Consider the following 16,665-nt stretch of genomic DNA (forward strand, 5'->3'; position numbering starts at 1 on the left):
GACAAATCCCTCCGGTAGGCTAACTGCTAGAATGCAAAGGATGAAACCACATGGTAACTTCCCATTGTGAGTGATACTTGAACTCAGTAGTTTCTTAGAGTAAAATATTTAAACTTTCTTGGTCAATGTTCTCTAAAAATTTAAATACCTTATAATGAAGCTGTGTTAGTGAACGGCATTTGGCATATTGTTTTGTGCTCTGTGAAGATGTGCTTTGGAAGCAAGAGAACCAGCTTTGTGCTCCTAAACACCTGGAATTTCTTTTACAGCCTCTACCATCCCTACCATGGCAGTGGCAGTCGTTCCTTTCCTGTTTTACGTGTGGACACCAAGCTTGACTTTAAGGAGAGTTTGAAATTAAAGTCTTTTTACCAAGAAAAAAAATTCCAGTTTCATCAATAAATTCTTCCATACTATGTGATGAAAGAAAACAGAGGAAGAAAATCACCCTTGTTCTCCACTACACACACACACACACACACACACACACACACACACACACACGCACACACGCACACACGCACACACGCACGCACAGAAATCTAGAGTAAGGTAGAGAGAGCTGTAACCATGTCTTCTGTGAACTACCCTGTGTGAGTTGGTCAAATGTCAGCATACCGGTGTGTAGAAGACCAGAGCTTTAACTGTATTCAGTATCAGCACCCCAGAGAGGCACAAAAACTCTCAACTGCCACTACTTACTATTTTGTTGATGTTATCAGTGTGAAGAATCACACTGGTGACCTCCACTTATCAATGTATTGTATTTTCCTCAGAAATATTTGAGCTAAGTTTTCTTTCTACCATTTGTAGCTCAAAGAGGTCACATAAAAGATGACTGCCTTTGAGCCAACCTTGAAATTTGAACTCTAAAGTGTCCCAATGTCTTTCTTGCTTTCTTTTTTTTGATTCGTCTCTGTTTTTAAATTTTATTTTATTTACTGAATAATGAAAATGAAAGTTGAAGGTTTTTATTGGATTTTATTGGACACAAAGGTCCACGACTGAATTACTTCTTACCCATTGTCTGTAAAAGCCCATGGAGAAGAAAAGAGACTAGGCTTCAAACAACCAATCAAAATCCATTATAGTTCCCCTTTCTTTTTCCAAAGCTCTGACTTCTACAAGGCAAACAAGAACTATCATGGTTTGTTCTGCAAGCCTTAGAGATCATGAACCCTGCCATGGTAGCAAAAGCCTTGGGTTCAAAGAGTTACTTCTTGCAAATGGACATTAATGGCAGAGTCAGGGCTAGAAACAGGACACACAAATGCCAGATCAGTGTTCTTTATTCTGTATCCACACTTAGGAAAGCATTTTCAAAATGAGGAAATTGTTTTCTTCATCTTTCATCTGGCTCAATGATCCTCAATTCAGAATACTCTGGAAAAAATTGCAAGACTTGAAATGCTTTCTCCCCTCCTATAACGGCCAGTGTGTTTATAACTGGAGCTTTCTGCTCCCATGAAGAAGCAAACCAAAGCTATTAGTGAAATTGCTTCTAACGTTTCTTACAGGGAGAAGGCACCATTTCAAAGAACTATGTTTTGTCCTTTCTACTCCAACAATAAAGTTTTAATGAGTCTCTGATGTTAATTTTCTTTAGTTTCTAACTTCCCTAAAGAGTTTGCATTAAATATATGTGTGTGTGCATGTATGAATATTTATTTAAAATATATCATTTTTAAGTGAAAAAAGAGAGCTGGGATATAACTCAGTAGTGGAATGCTTACTTAGCATGTGGGAGGAAACACGTAAAATAATTAAAAATAATTGAAGCAATTTTTTCTATGCAGCTAGCTATACATGAATCAATAAGTAAACATTGACATATGAAGAATTTTTAAGCCTTTGCTTAAAATATAATTAAAATGTATCTACTTTTATTTGAATTTCTAGTAGAAGGCTTAGAAACAAGCATTTGAGCTCCTAATGATATTTTCTCTCTGCTCCAAATCCATTCTTTACTCAGCTTCCCGGAGCTGGAAGTCTGAAAATGCATTTCTGCTTTACCAGCTGAATCCCATTTGGTTTTGCCAATATGAGAAGAACTGGAGACAGGGGAAAAGACAAGAGAAGCCTATGCCATTTCTATTTCATGTTGGCCCTCCCCTCCGACTTTACTAGGCAGGTGTGCTTTACGGTATGGTGACCCTTCTTCACTGGAGTTCAGACCACCAGTCTCAACTTAGCAGAGACCTCCCTCCAAGTATCCAGGGAGGATGCTCCGCTCCAGGTTATCTGAATTTCAGCATCACAGAGCTCTATTCTGAGTGAAGAACCTGAAACAAACCCAACACCCCTCAGAAATCTGCAAAAATTCTGCCCTCCCCACCTTGTATCCACACTCTTACAGTGGTGGTGGCCCCCCACAGTCATTCATTCTGTGTCACCCGGGATTTGATTTTTTCAGTCCACCAGCTTCTGTGCAACCAATTTCCAACATTCAGTAAGCCTGTGAAAAATTACAGTCAGTGTTTTCTGATTATACCTTGATATAGAATTAAAAATGAGAGCATTCATGGAGAAACAGGTGGGATTGCTGGCCCAAGAGGAGGAAGTTTGAATGAGGAACAGTAAAGCAGAAAGCCCATTACTGTTACCCTGAGTCAGGAACATGAAAATGAGAGAGTCTTTGATAAACACAGCTGCTTTTAGTGTGGGGATTGTCATATGCAGCAAACAGTTACACCAAGTACAAAAGTCTTACAACCAAGCCCAGACTGGGACGACATGACAGAGTAGAACTTCCTCAGCCCCAAGAAACTTTGGACAGCCAAATGCTTGACAAGATAGTATAGAGAAAAATCTATTTAATATTCTCAAAACCAGAATAGTCAGTGCTTCTGCCCACAGTCGGACGTGAATTAAAAGGTAAAGAAAGGATGTGTGCTGGGGCATGGTAGATAGTAGGCTTAGTCTGATAGGCCAAAAGCAACTGGAGACCAATTAGATTGCCTGCAGGATCAAATTGATTACCCAAATATTGATCTCTAAGATGTCTGGAAAAATGATGCAAGTGATCATTGACTAACTTGCAGCTTCCTGTCAGATACACCAAAGGCAGTGTGAAAGGTAAGGTGCTGTTTTTAAGAATTTAATAATACAAGGCTGATGCACCGATTGTTTTTTCTGTTGTTACGGCATTACAGTCAAGTGTTTTGGGGAGATGAACAGACTGATGTGCAATATAAAGACCTGGAAATGAAGCACAACTCTTCAAAAAAACTATTCTTCCGATATTCTAATCTAAAGCCTCTCTGGGCTTATCACGCTCAGTATTACGTTGTATGAACTTGGGAACATCTAAGGGTGCTTCAGTCTCTTGCCAAGTTTGGAACACAACAGAAAAGTAAGAATGGAATCCCAGGGTCGAACTAGAACTTTTACAAGTTCCATGGCACAACCTGGATTGACCTTTTCTTCTGAGAAAACAGATTATAATTTAAAAAATTCCCAAATACAGTAAAGTCCTGCTCCAGCAATGTGTCAGCCCTAGGAAAATAGAATGGGACCTTCTCCTCCATTCCCAGCTCCTTTCTCCTATCCCCATGAGGTCCTCTCCTGCTGCACTCCCTAGAAACAGTTCCTGTGCCTCAGGGAGCATTTGCACTCGACATTAAGCAACATTTCTGCTCCCACTAAACCTCTGAGGACATTTTCATTTCCATATTCAGCCAGAAAAGCAGCAGAGAAAGAAAGACAATCAAATGAGACAAAGCGCTGAAGTTTAACTCAGACCCAGGGCCCTAAGGAAAGATTTCTGTGGTATTTCATCCAGTTTTTCTGCCCAAGCAACATTTACAAGTGCAAACAGAACAAGATTCCATCTCAAGAATCCATATTAGAATCTGTAGCTGAACAGCTGCTTGCTAATGCGCTGTGTGATGAAGAGGCCTCCAAGCTTGTTTGTGTCCTTCAGAGAGCAGATTCTGTTCTATCTCTCTAATTGCCAGGGCATATGAGGGCTCTTTGCATTTTAAAAAAAAAGTGTCCAGGGAGGGGAGCTGGAGCATGCAGGAGCACCAGGCAGGCATGTGGAAGTCAGAGGACATTATGGGGCTGTTTTTGCCTTTTACCATGGTTCCTGGGATCGAACTCAAATTATCAGGCTCACGATGCAAAGCAGGAAAGCATTTTCACCCGAGTCATCTCAGCAGCCTGTGGTTCTTCCCTGCCCGTGACTTGTTTTTAAGCAGCTGCTATCATATGGGTTTGAAGCTTGACTTTCCCTTAAGCTTACTCAGATAACACCTCTAGAGACCTGGAGTCAAGAAGTCCTGCTATCTGTTTAAACACCACTAATAGCAAAGCAAGGGAGCTGAATTCACTCCTCCGCAGACTTGCTGAGAACATAGATGACGAGTTGCATTTCTTCATTTCAGCAAAAGCAGGGACTTCAAAGAAAATTACTGTTTTCCTAAAAGTTCTTGCCAAAATATTAGTTGAGAAAACAAGTGTTCTCTGGACACCCACACGTCCATAAATTCAGAGCTGATATTATGCAAAGATGCCAGCCAAAACTGATCACTTCATTTAATAGAGATATCGTAAAGAGAATTACAAACACAAGCTTGTTACTAATAAAAATTGGTATAGACCATAGTATTTTATTCTCACAGGAGTGCTGAACTTAAGTTCTGAAGGGTTAAGTGACATTCCAGACTGTCCACATTTGATAGGTGGCAGGTTGAGGGGTAGACTGAAACACGACAGGGTCGTGCTCTTTCTGTGGTGCCGTCTGGCACAAAGACTACCCTGCAGCATTGGCAACTTTCATCCTGCAGAGCAGAACTGAATCCTTACTTTCACTCCTGTGACTCTTCCCCATCCTTTAGCCGTACTCGGGTTCTACCGCCACCAGTAATTCTTAATTATACACCGGCTGTGCTTTCTCTACCCTCTGAAATCCTTGACATGTATTTCTTGTCTGAGTTGGCAATTTCCCTGTCACAGACAAACCATCACCTTACTAAGTAAGTATTGCATTTCTTTGTAGTTGTTCAGCTGCTGAGCTCACCGAGACATAGTAAAAATCAAAACTGCTACTCACTAGCCGGGTGATTGGTTGAAGGCTTTATTCGATGTCGTTTTGAATGCCCCCACAGCCGTCTTGTAGTTGGAGGAGCCTAGATTTTTGTTTTGTCATCTGAGTATTCCAATTTAGCAGTCAGTTTTGCATGACTATTTCCTTGAGTTGCATGTGCAGGCCAACACAAGGATGATATTCAAAACAGCTAAAATCGTTATGTGGGGATCCCAAGCAATCAGAATGAAGCAGGACACCAGAAGATCAACATTGGTCTTCTAGTTGGTGAATTGATGAAGGTGGTCAAAGGGACAGGGAAGCACTGCCATGGTAAACAGATCAGAGCAAGGTTTCTCTACCAACTACTTCTAAGCCAAGTATTTGGTAGGTTAATAACTGATATATGTGGGTGGACTCTGCAGACCCCTTCTCATTTGTACCAGGATGGAGCTATCATCTCTAAACACAGTGATTGCCACCAAGTAAAACTCATCAGCTACTAGGCATGATCTAAAGAGGATTGTGTCCCTGCTCTTTTGTATAGAAGTTTTTTTTTAATGCAGAATCTGTTTCTTCTCCCGACTTTGTATAACCAGGATTCATCTATATTTTAGAATCAGTGAAACAAAAGCTAGCAGGATTTTGCTTCTAAACTGAAGCTCAAAGTAAGTTCTGTGAGGAAGACTTCACAGTCCCTGAGTTTCGAACAGCGATATCTGTCACTTCTTACGCTTTCTTTGACCATGATAACATTATTATGAATACTTACTATTGATTTACATTCCACTTAGTCCCAAGAAAAATACTTAAGAAAAATGGGAAAAGATACAATGCAATAAGATAAAATACACTTGCTGTAAATATTATGAGTTTGATAAAGTGAAAGAAATAACTGTAGAGTCAGGAGTGATGTTAGTGTACATAAAGTACTTCTGTGAAGCCTGATAAATTTGGAATGAATGAACTATGGATTTAGGCTCTAATCTTTCTAGCAGATAAAATGCAGAGGGAAACAAACATCCCCTATAAAATATTCAGAAACCAGAGATACAAACAAGCCAACTGCTCACAGAAGCAAACTGACTCATTCTCTTGAGACTATCAACAGTGAGAGAATCTGCTTAAAGCAAAACTCTTCTACACGCTGTATTTTTCAATCAGAAACTTGATGTAAAAAGCTAGCAAGCAAACAAAAAACTTTATCAGAGTTTTTTGTGTGTGTGTGTTGAACTCTATTTATTCAAACCTCTCTTCTAGCAAGTCCCAGGAGATATAAACTCCTCTTGGGATGTGAGGGTAATCTTGCTGAGACATTATACACCATTGATCAACGAGGTTGATTGGGACAATCTGGGGAGCTGAGCAGATGTCTGTGTCTTCCATCACCACTCTACGTGCATCCTTCCTGAAGCTGCACACTGGGACGAGGAGAGCTGCTCTCTTGTCAAGGGTACAGGAGTAAGCCGTGCTCCCTACTGGAACCTCAAAAGTTAAAGCAAGCTGTAACTCAGGAAAAGGCTTAATCTTGACATTTTGAATACTGGGTGTGATTGTCAGCTTATTGTTGATGCAATAAAGTAACCAAAAAAATCAACTGAAGAGGGGAAATATTGGTTTGGGCTCACAGTATCAGAGGACTCAGCACATGGCCAGCTGGCCTCCCATATTTGGGATCCTTAGCAAGGCAGGACATGATGGTAGACATGCATGGAGAAACAAAGCTACTCACTTCATGGTTACACATGGTTACTAGAGAGCAAAGCAATGGGGACCAGGAAGGGAGGGGCTGGGGTGCCAATATCTCCTTCAGTGTCATCCCCCAAAGGCCTAACTTGCTTTCACTAGCCTCCATCTCCTAAAGGTTCCACGATTCCTCAGTAATGCTGTCATCAGATTCTCTTTAGCTTATTGGCTTTAGAGGATCGATCTAAACTATGAAAGAGAGCTAGCTACACAGTCTGACCAAAATGTCCCCATTAAAGCTAGACAATCCCTAAGAACTGTCAGAACCCAAAGGAGATAAACATGCTTTTACATGAAATGCATTTGGTGGTTGGATTTTTAAAAGAAAACAACTGTCAAAATGTCAAGGCCAAACTCAAACCTTGTAAACATGCCATAGCATCAACTATCTTGGACCTGAAATTCCATTTTGAACAACTATCTGTAAGTCTATTTAATTTGAAATTCAATTTAGGCAGCTCTTAACTCTAAACAATTCCACTATGAGAGTGCCTTTCATAGTATACATTTGGGACATGTTCCTTTGTGTTTCTGGGGGAAATAAATATGTTTTTCTGCATTTTTGATAGATTGATATAATCGGCTTTAGTGATTCAGAAGCAGTATTCATTTCAGAGGCATTTACCAAAAATGCATATTAATAAGCAAAGAGTTGTTCTCTCCCTCCTTTCCCCCAAGCAGTTTCTCAGAGGAAATAAGAAGATGAGATTTCTTCTGATTGTTCTTTCTCACTTTCTTTCCCTGTCCCCAAGCACTGAACCAAGCTATCAGTTATCTCTCTCATCATTATAACTAAATACACAACAGAAAGCGACTCAAGCAGGAAATTACTTCTTCCAGTTCATGGTTTGTAGAGTTTAGCACAGCATGGTAGTGGGCAACTCTCTGGCAGGAGGAACACAGAGTGGCTTGTTCACATCTCCACAGAAGAGGAAGCAGAGAGCACTCAGTCAGACCCTGGGCTGAACTGTAGCAAGTAAGGCAGGTTCCCCTCTTCTGTTTCCTAAAGGTCCCATAACCTCCCAAAACAGTGCTACCAGCTAGAGTCCCAGTCTTCAAACACACGAGCCCATGGAGAACATTTCACATCCCTATCACAACATGAGGACTATACAGATTGCAATCCTATGGGAAGACTTGGGCTTACAGTATCACCATCATCATACCCAAGATCTCAGCACCCACAACCATTCAGTGACAGGCATCGCCACAGCAGAAGGCACTAATACAAAGCCATGGTAAGAAAGAGAGCAAACCTGTATCTTTTTTGGGTCATTTTGCTCTCCATCTGTCACATCATCAAGCCTTCTGTGACTCAATGGATTTTTTATGGTAACTTTCCCAACACACAATAAGGTTGAATTAGTTGTTTTTTCAACTCCTTCTAATATTTAGATCATATAACTAGTACTTCTTTATTTATTTGAATTGCTTTGAAAATGCACTAGACTTGAGGAAGCACACAAAGTAACTGAGCTTAAAGAAGTCAATTTTTAACTTACCTAAGCCACTAATCATATTTCCTTTAAGTAAGCCCATGAGCCAAACTCTCCTGCCTCATTAATCCTGAAGTAGACCATCAACTCCAAAGGGAGAAATGCTTAATGTATTTAAAGTGTTGAGCACCTTTAACAGTTCTTTCTCACACAAAATTATATTTAAATTTACCTTAGAAAATTTCTGGCTTTGCGTGTTTTCCCATCCATGCTGGTACTCTTCATGGGTACACAGAAACCCTTAGGAAGAAATAGTAAAGAGGAAACTTTGGAAGGAAATGGGGGGAGCAGGAGGAGGGACAGAGGGAAATAGGGCAGGAGGGACAGGGGAAAGTTGATATGCATGAGGAAATGAAAAGAGCTAAGTTAGTGATTTGTATTGGTGCAACTTGAAACTTCATGTCTTTTAATCTATTATTTTTTATTACTCAAGACTCCTTTTACCCTGCCTTTAACAATAAGATAAGATATTGCATTTTCTAGCAAATAGCGATGTCATTATTTATTATCTCCAGATAGCTGTTCACTGGTGACACTTGATTTCATTCTTTACTGGTCTCCTATTCTGATTATTATATTTTATTATTCTGCTCACTGTAATAAAATCTCAACTTTAGCTGCAAACATACCCCAAATGAGACCAATGTTGTCAAATGTTAACAGCAGCTGCAAGGCATGACTTCAGCATTTAACTTCTTATGCTAATTCTTAATTTGGTTCCAAAGCTTTGGGCAGAAATTACTCATTTGTAACTCCTGCCTCAAAAGGGCATGGTTCCTTACTGTTTTGTCAATTTCTCCATGCTGTTCTTTAAAAAAAAAAAGTTTCATCAAAATCAGTTATCATAGGATAAATGTAAGATATATGTAAGCATAGAATAATGAAGTTTTCTCAGGCCTGAAACAGGATCGTAGATATGTGATTGCATGATTGGTTTCATACTATTGGTAGTACAGTTGCATTGCTACTCATTGAATTGTGTCCCTAGTCCTTTATCTTGAAATCCTAAGCTCCAGTGTAGTGATACTTGCAGAGGAGGCCTGCAAGGTAACTACAGTGAGTTAGGATCACAAGGGTCTTAGATGTTTCACCTCCAAAAACATAAAATTAATTATTCTATTTAAGCCACCTAGTCCATGGTACTTGGTCGTATCAGCCCAGACAGAATAGTACACACCAAAAGTTTGACTTTGAAATCTGAATTGTAGTCAGTCTATGATTAATGAGATGATTATGAATGCACATTAGAGCTTTTAAGATTGAGCAAACGCTTTCTAGTGATTTTCATTCTTAACCATTACAACTGTCACATGTGACATGTTTGCATTCTCATTTCTTTCCTTTCATAAACTTGATTAGGCAGGATGATTAAAATAATAGCATGACTTGAATTGTGCCAGGTTAACCACTGAGTCAAGTCAGAAACTGAACTTCCCCTTGGATTCACAGTTTGATTCTTTGGACCCACCCAAACTTCTCTTCTCTAAGTCATAGATTTCTCAACAGGGTATCGAATGCTGAGGGACCAGAGTTATTCACTGACATCTCCACTTGGCTTTAATAATTTTTCTATCAAAGTTCATGCAACAATGCATTACAGTCTTTATGTGTTGGAATTACCTCTCTTTAACCAAAAACCAAGTCTTGTTTCCCCACACACACACTTCCTTTTTCCCATTGTTTTGGTTTTATTTTTGTTTAGTTGACTGGTTGCTTTGTAGTTTGGGGAATTGAATTCAGAACCTCTTTCATGTTAAGTAAACCCCCTCTCATATTGCTCAACCACTTTCATGGCCCTCTCAATACTATTTCCTAGAACCTGGTATGGAGCCAGGCACAAATGGGACTACCATGGCTTGTCTTAGTTATTGAGGAAGGAAAAACAGGTGTCATAAGGCTTACCATAGAAGATTGTCAAGAGAAACCAATGAGAGAAGATAACAGGTTTAAAAATGGAATGCTCATGCTAGTCATGATTATTATTATTTCACTGTCCAGAAAAGACATCTCTTTGGAAAGTAGCTGTGATAATTTCTCAAACACATTCTACTTCTAAGTTTGTGTAAGACTAAATCACTGTCATTTATATAGGTCTACATTTTTATGGCTTATTTGACATAAGGCTACAGACTATTCATGAATCTCTTAAAGGGAGAAAAGTAACCAACAGATATTTTAGAGATGCTCTGTGATCAGACCACAGGTAAGCCAAGATGAAAACAGACAGCAATGTCTCAGAAAAATAAATGTTTATAGCCCACTTATAAAAATAATTTTCTAAAGCCAGGTGTGATAGTGTATTCTTGTGGTCTCAGGACTGTAGAAACTGAGGCAAAAAAATTACTGTGACAATTCAAGGAGAGTCAAAGCTGCACAGCAGCACTTTGTCTAAAAACTACAACCAAAAACAAACCCTTCTTTTCTATTAAGTTTCAATTATAATCTCCAGATTAAACACGTTACTGTATATGCTTAGGAATATAATGAAAGCAATGAGATATCATGGGAAAAGTATTTATTGATATTGAGGTCAAATTAATTTATAAAATCAACAAAAATAGTACACACACACACACACACACACACACACACACACACACACACACTCCAGTCATTACTAATCCCAGTGTCTGAGGATGGCTCATGAGGACAAGGGATGTAACAACATTTAGAATCAGCCTGTGAGACTGAGGCTGTGGAACTCTTTGTCTGGAATCCAGAAACACAGTTGCTGTTGTTTGCTCTGCAGCTTGTTAGGAAAATTAAAAGAGGAAGGGATGGTCCCAGCTAAGTACCTCTTTATGCAGGTTTTGAAGTACTGATTCCGACCTGCTTCTTTCATGAGTCTCTGTTTACAAAGTGAGAGAAAGTGCAATCTGAAATTCTGTACTTGTAACTGAATATCATGTCTCAAAATGATGCCCCTCCCCAACAATCCTTGCTAAAGAATTTCTGTCCTCTTCCCCTGAGACAGGGTATCAGGTGTCCAAAGCTGACCATGAACTCTCTTCTTCTATGTAACTTGAACTTCGGATCCTCCTCCCCTTGTTTCCCAAGTGCTAGGATGTAGGTGTGTACCCCTAGATCTTGTTTGTGTGTTGCTGGGAACTGAACACGTCATGTGTGCTAAACAAGCGCTCTACCAGCTGAGATACATCCCCAATTCCTCTTTCTTCCAGATTTTACAATGAATATCCTCCTGCTTTCACAGGTTGAGCAAGCACAGTTTACCCCTTCGTTGTTATCTTAAGCTGATTTTGCTTCACATATTAAGCTGGGCTTCCTGTGGGAGGGTGCTTGAAAAAGAGATGAGAAAATATGCTTTTTAGCAGTACCTACAAATGTATTACATAATACATTGATTTTTGTCACCTACATTTACCAAAATCTATTTATGCCATTAACTATTTTTCTGACCCCACTGGTATCACTTTTTATTGTTGACCCTTCATGCACAACTTGTGTATGACTGGTCTTTCCGCTCCATTTTGCCCAAACTTACTTTTGCTATTTCATTTTTAAAGTTTTTCGGTTGATCCACCAGCAACATAAAAATGAAAGAAGTGTTGGAGAGACAGAGTAAATTAAGCCTAATTTACTTTTTGAGTCATAAGCGTTTTGAGTTGTATACCTGCATATTAAAACTATACTTCTTTGGTTAGTTCCATCATCTTAATTATCTTCTTTGTCTAGAATATCATGTCTCTGCTATTTCTTTTCCTTCAGCATTGTACAGACAATTATTACTGATGACCTTATGAACATATCTCTCATTTTGTTTTCCAACACTAGCTTAGTCGGTTAGAACAAGAAAATGCATGTAAAAACTAAATCAGCTGCAACTGTGCTTTGCAGATCCCTAAAATATGAAGATTTGGACTTTAATACCTCCTCCTCTAAAGAGCTGTGTGTCCAAGCACAACCAAAAATCAGCTCATTGGAGGTAATCACACTTAATAGCTTGGATTTTAGAAGTAGAGAGGGTTGTGAGGAGAGGGAAAGGGGCTTTACTGCTATTAAAAAAAAATTCTCTGGTTCCCATAGTACCCATAGGTCTGAGACATTATGCTAAGACTTCTTCCCAGTAAAAGAGAAATAAAAATAAAGAAAACTCTAAGACAGGTGTTCTGAAACTAAGTGTGCTGTGCTTAAAAATTGCCCTGAAAGTTTGCTCAACATGAGGATTCTCAAATTCTGCATTAAGACACTGCATTAAGACATCTAAGAGATCTTCAAGAAATCCAGATTTCTGGAGAGTTTATCAAATACCTACACATGATTCTAATGCAGGAGTTTCCTATCTTACACTTGACTTCATGGCCCAGAAGTATGCATGACAAGTTAGAAAAATTGCTAAAAACAATAAAACCCAGAATGGGAAAACTGTGAAAAATGAACACATGAGTGACATCAGCTTCATACTTGCTACAGATTAGAGAAAAATACAGAGCAAAGATAGTAAAACAATCAGAGTCATTAATTTATCAAATTTCTGCTTAATGAATTATATCTTTATGAAATGGCTTAAAGTATTCGTGTTAAAGGTAGTGGTATTTCAAGGTAGTGAAATGCTGCTAACAATGAAAAAGTATTAAACAACAAAAACTATCAATAAAGTAGCTTAAACAAGAGTTTATGTGGCAATTACTAAGAAATATGTAATACTAAGCCTTTCATGGGAATTGTCATTTCATAATCATTTTAAGGACATACCATGGAGGCTAATCACAGGAACACATGCTATGTTGAGTTTTAAGTCAACACATATGTGAGCTATAAATGATCCAAGGAGATACATGAATTTATGTAACATGAAAATAGGAAAGTCATGGCACAGTGATAAGCTAACTCTAACTTTTTAATAAAGTGACAGGGTTTATCAAAGATTGTCAAAGAGACTACTGAAATACAAAGAGCACTTTGTATTCGATTGTTGTGATTACATACTTCTTATGAACACATGAACTGAGATATTCATAGGCTAAACCAGAGTGAAGCAAATTTTGTATGTCAACGCAAAGAATTAGAGGACGGAAATTTCTTAAGATTTATTTTTTTTTATTTTGTGTGTATGTGTGTGTGTGTGTCTATATGGAGTCATGTGTACATAATAGCAGTGCTCAAAGAAGTCAAAGAGAATACAGATTCCCTTAGAACTGCAGCTGCTGGTGGTTGTGAGCCACTAGATGTGGGTGCTGAAAACCATGCTGGGTTCCTCTGGAAGAACAATAAGTGATCTACATTTTTGAGCCATCTATCCAGTCCAAAGAATGAAACTTTTTCAAATAAAACAACATTATACATTAAAAATAAAAGAGAATAATGACTTTCATGTAGATTAGATTAAGACTTAAAATTCTTAGTAATTCTTGAGTTTTTATTTGAAACTTAGAAGTATTTCTCAAAGAGTCTAGGTAAATTTTAGAAGACAAAGGAAGCTTAAATTTCACTGTTTTTCTATAGTTTTTTGGTGTGTGTGTGTGTGTGTGTGTGTGTGTGTGTGTGTGTGTGTGTTGTAGTTAACAAATGCTGGTCAAGTTTCCTTTGCCACCAAGAAGAATGCTCGTGTCCCATTTTTAGTAATCTAGGAAGCTCAGATTTAATCTAATTAAAGTCTTTGCTAGACATTTTCCTTCCTATTTCAAACTTTCTTTTTGTTTATTCTTTGTCTTTCACATCATGCATCTTGATCCCATTCATTTCCCATCCCTTTGTATCTGCCCTCTGCCCTGGCAACACCTCCCTCAAATAAAATCAAATTTAAGAAAAAAGAAAGGAAAAAGAAAAGAAAAATCATCATGGAAGCTGTTAGTGTGCCTTCCAAGACTTCCTACAATCAGTAATGGATGATGATTTTAATTATCCCAACACAGACCACCAACAACAATCTGATAGAATCCCTGTAAGGATAACCTCTCTGATGGCCCAAATCCAACATTAAATTTTATATGAGATAAACATCTGCCAAGATTCTAAGATCTTTCAAATTGATCCGTCATCAGAGGTGGCTGAACTGTTTGGTAATTTATTTTAGCCTAAAATCCCAACTATGTATGTATGAATCTGCACTGACATCAAGACGCCTAGGAAGACAAGTTATTTTCAGCCGATTGACATTTAGCCACTTGGAGAGAAACTGACACATTCATTCCAAAATAATTAATTTTGCTGAAAACACTCAGAGGTCTGTTTTTCCCAAGGCAGCTCCGTGGGCTGTGTGCATCTCTGCCAAGGCATACTTCACTGGACACCATCATTACCTTCCCGTCTGGCAACAGGTGGTCATTAATATGAAATGTTAAACTAACACTGAAATGAAATCCCTGAGTAATCAGCCAGTCTGGGGAAATACAGAAGGTTTGAGAGGAGAGAAACTGATCCTTTTTCTAAACAAACAAACCTTCCTTCCAAACTTTAGCAACAGCCTAAAATGATAGCCTAGAATAAAGGAGGTTCAGACTTTTGTGTTTTGTAGAAATTGATCCGCTTGGGAGGGTGATGGGTACAATCAGTACCCTTCGAGCTAAAGGTAGCGTGAGTACCGTGATAGCCCACCTCCACCCCAGGAGCCACAGAGGCTAGACCGCAGGATTACATTTCAGTCTTTCCCTGCTCAAAAGAACCCTTCTGAACAATGCTTCAGAGAGAAGCTGGGAGAGTGGAAGTCAAGCCCCTCCCACCTCCACCCTCAATGGCCCAGACAAGTTGCCATGAGTTGGCAATCCAGCTTCCATGCATATTGATCAGTGAGCCTGGGCCCCTCAGGCAGAAGGAGTCCACACTCACTATGGCTGCGGTGCAAACCAAAAGTAGGTTTTATATGAGATAAAGAATGTTACATTCTGCTCTAGCATCTTATGCTTGCTTTGGTCAGCAGTTTATATAAGAAATAGCTCGGGCCAGGAGGCGCTGGCACACGCCTTTAATCCCAGCACTCGGGAGGTAGAGCCAGGCGGGATCTCTGTGAGTTCCAGACCAGCCTGGTCTACAGGGTGAACTCCACGACAGGCACCAAAGCTACACAGATAAACCCTGTCTCGAAAAAAGAAGAAGAAGAAGAAGAAGAAGAAGAAGAAGAAGAAGAAGAAGAAGAAGAAGAAGAAGAAGAAGAAGAAGAAGAAGAAGAAGAAGGGAAGGAAGGAAGGAAGGAAGGAAGGAAGGAAGGAAGGAAGGAAGGAAGAAAGAAAGAAAGAAAGAAAGAAAGAAAGAAAGAAAGAAAGAAAGAAAGAAAGAAAGAAAGAAAGAAAGAAAGAAAGAAAGAAAGAAAGACAGAAAGAAAGACAGAAAGAAAGCTAGCTTGGTATTGGGGAGAGGGCTCCTTTGGTAAAGTTACTTAAAAAAAAAAATGTCTAGCACAGCTGTAGCACTCTGAGGAGTGTACCCTGCACCTCATCTGGGCAACCCAGTATAGATCTGGCCCTGTTGGTCCAGGTGTGGTAGTGTCATGCAGACCCTGAGGGCATGAAAGCAGGAGAACTGGCCCTGCCTCTTGCTCATTGCTGCTAAGGGTGAACTAGCTGGGACAGTGCTGGAGAGCTCACCCTGGTGGTGAGGATGGGGGAGAGCTGACCGGCTGACCAATCCTGCAACTACTCAGGCCCAGAACCAGGGCTGAGTTGGCCCACCCCAGCATCCACCTCATCTATGATCTACTGGAAGGGGCTGGTCCTGCAGACTCAAAAGTGCAGGATATCCACAGCATAGGGCAACAGCAGGATATAAACGAGAAGTCTCAGTGAAGGCCCAGCAGTGATAGTGTAGCAGAAACAAGAGGCCTTGAACCAGATCAATGACTCTGCAATGAACACTTCCAAGCAAAGATACATGGACAAAGGTTTATTGTGTGACTCACTGTGTCACACTACAGCTTCCATGATGAGATTTTTCCTTTCTTTTTTTCCTCTTAAATTTGATTTTATTAGGGGGTGGGGGGAGTGTTGCCAGGGCAGATACAAAGGGATGGGAAATGAATGGGATTGAGATGCATGACGTGAAAGACAAAGAATAAGTTTTTAAAAAGTTTAAAAAAAGGAAGTGTCAAGCAAAGATTTTTATTAGATTAAATATGAGATTAAATATTAAACATTTAATATAATGTATTATATTGTATATGATAAAATAATATAGATTAAATATTAAACAAAACTGCTTATAGGGACCACTTCTTTGTAGTGGGTAGCCATTCCAGCTTTGATCTGGAAGTTCCAACCCCCATTGAGGCTTCGGCAACTGTCACGCCTACAAGGCGGGGCCTGCTGGCGACCTTGGCTGACAGCAGCTGCAGGCAGGAATCCAGATGGCGGGGAGCCGGAGCTGGCACTCTGGGAGCAGGGGAATGCCTCGCTCATAGCAGTTTTTTACTGGTCTCGGGTGGAGCTAAGCTAGGGAACTGAGACC

This window comes from Peromyscus californicus, unplaced genomic scaffold (genome assembly GCF_007827085.1).
Source record: "Peromyscus californicus insignis strain IS unplaced genomic scaffold, ASM782708v3 Scaffold_6__1_contigs__length_162567912, whole genome shotgun sequence".
Classification (NCBI taxonomy): domain Eukaryota; kingdom Metazoa; phylum Chordata; class Mammalia; order Rodentia; family Cricetidae; genus Peromyscus; species Peromyscus californicus.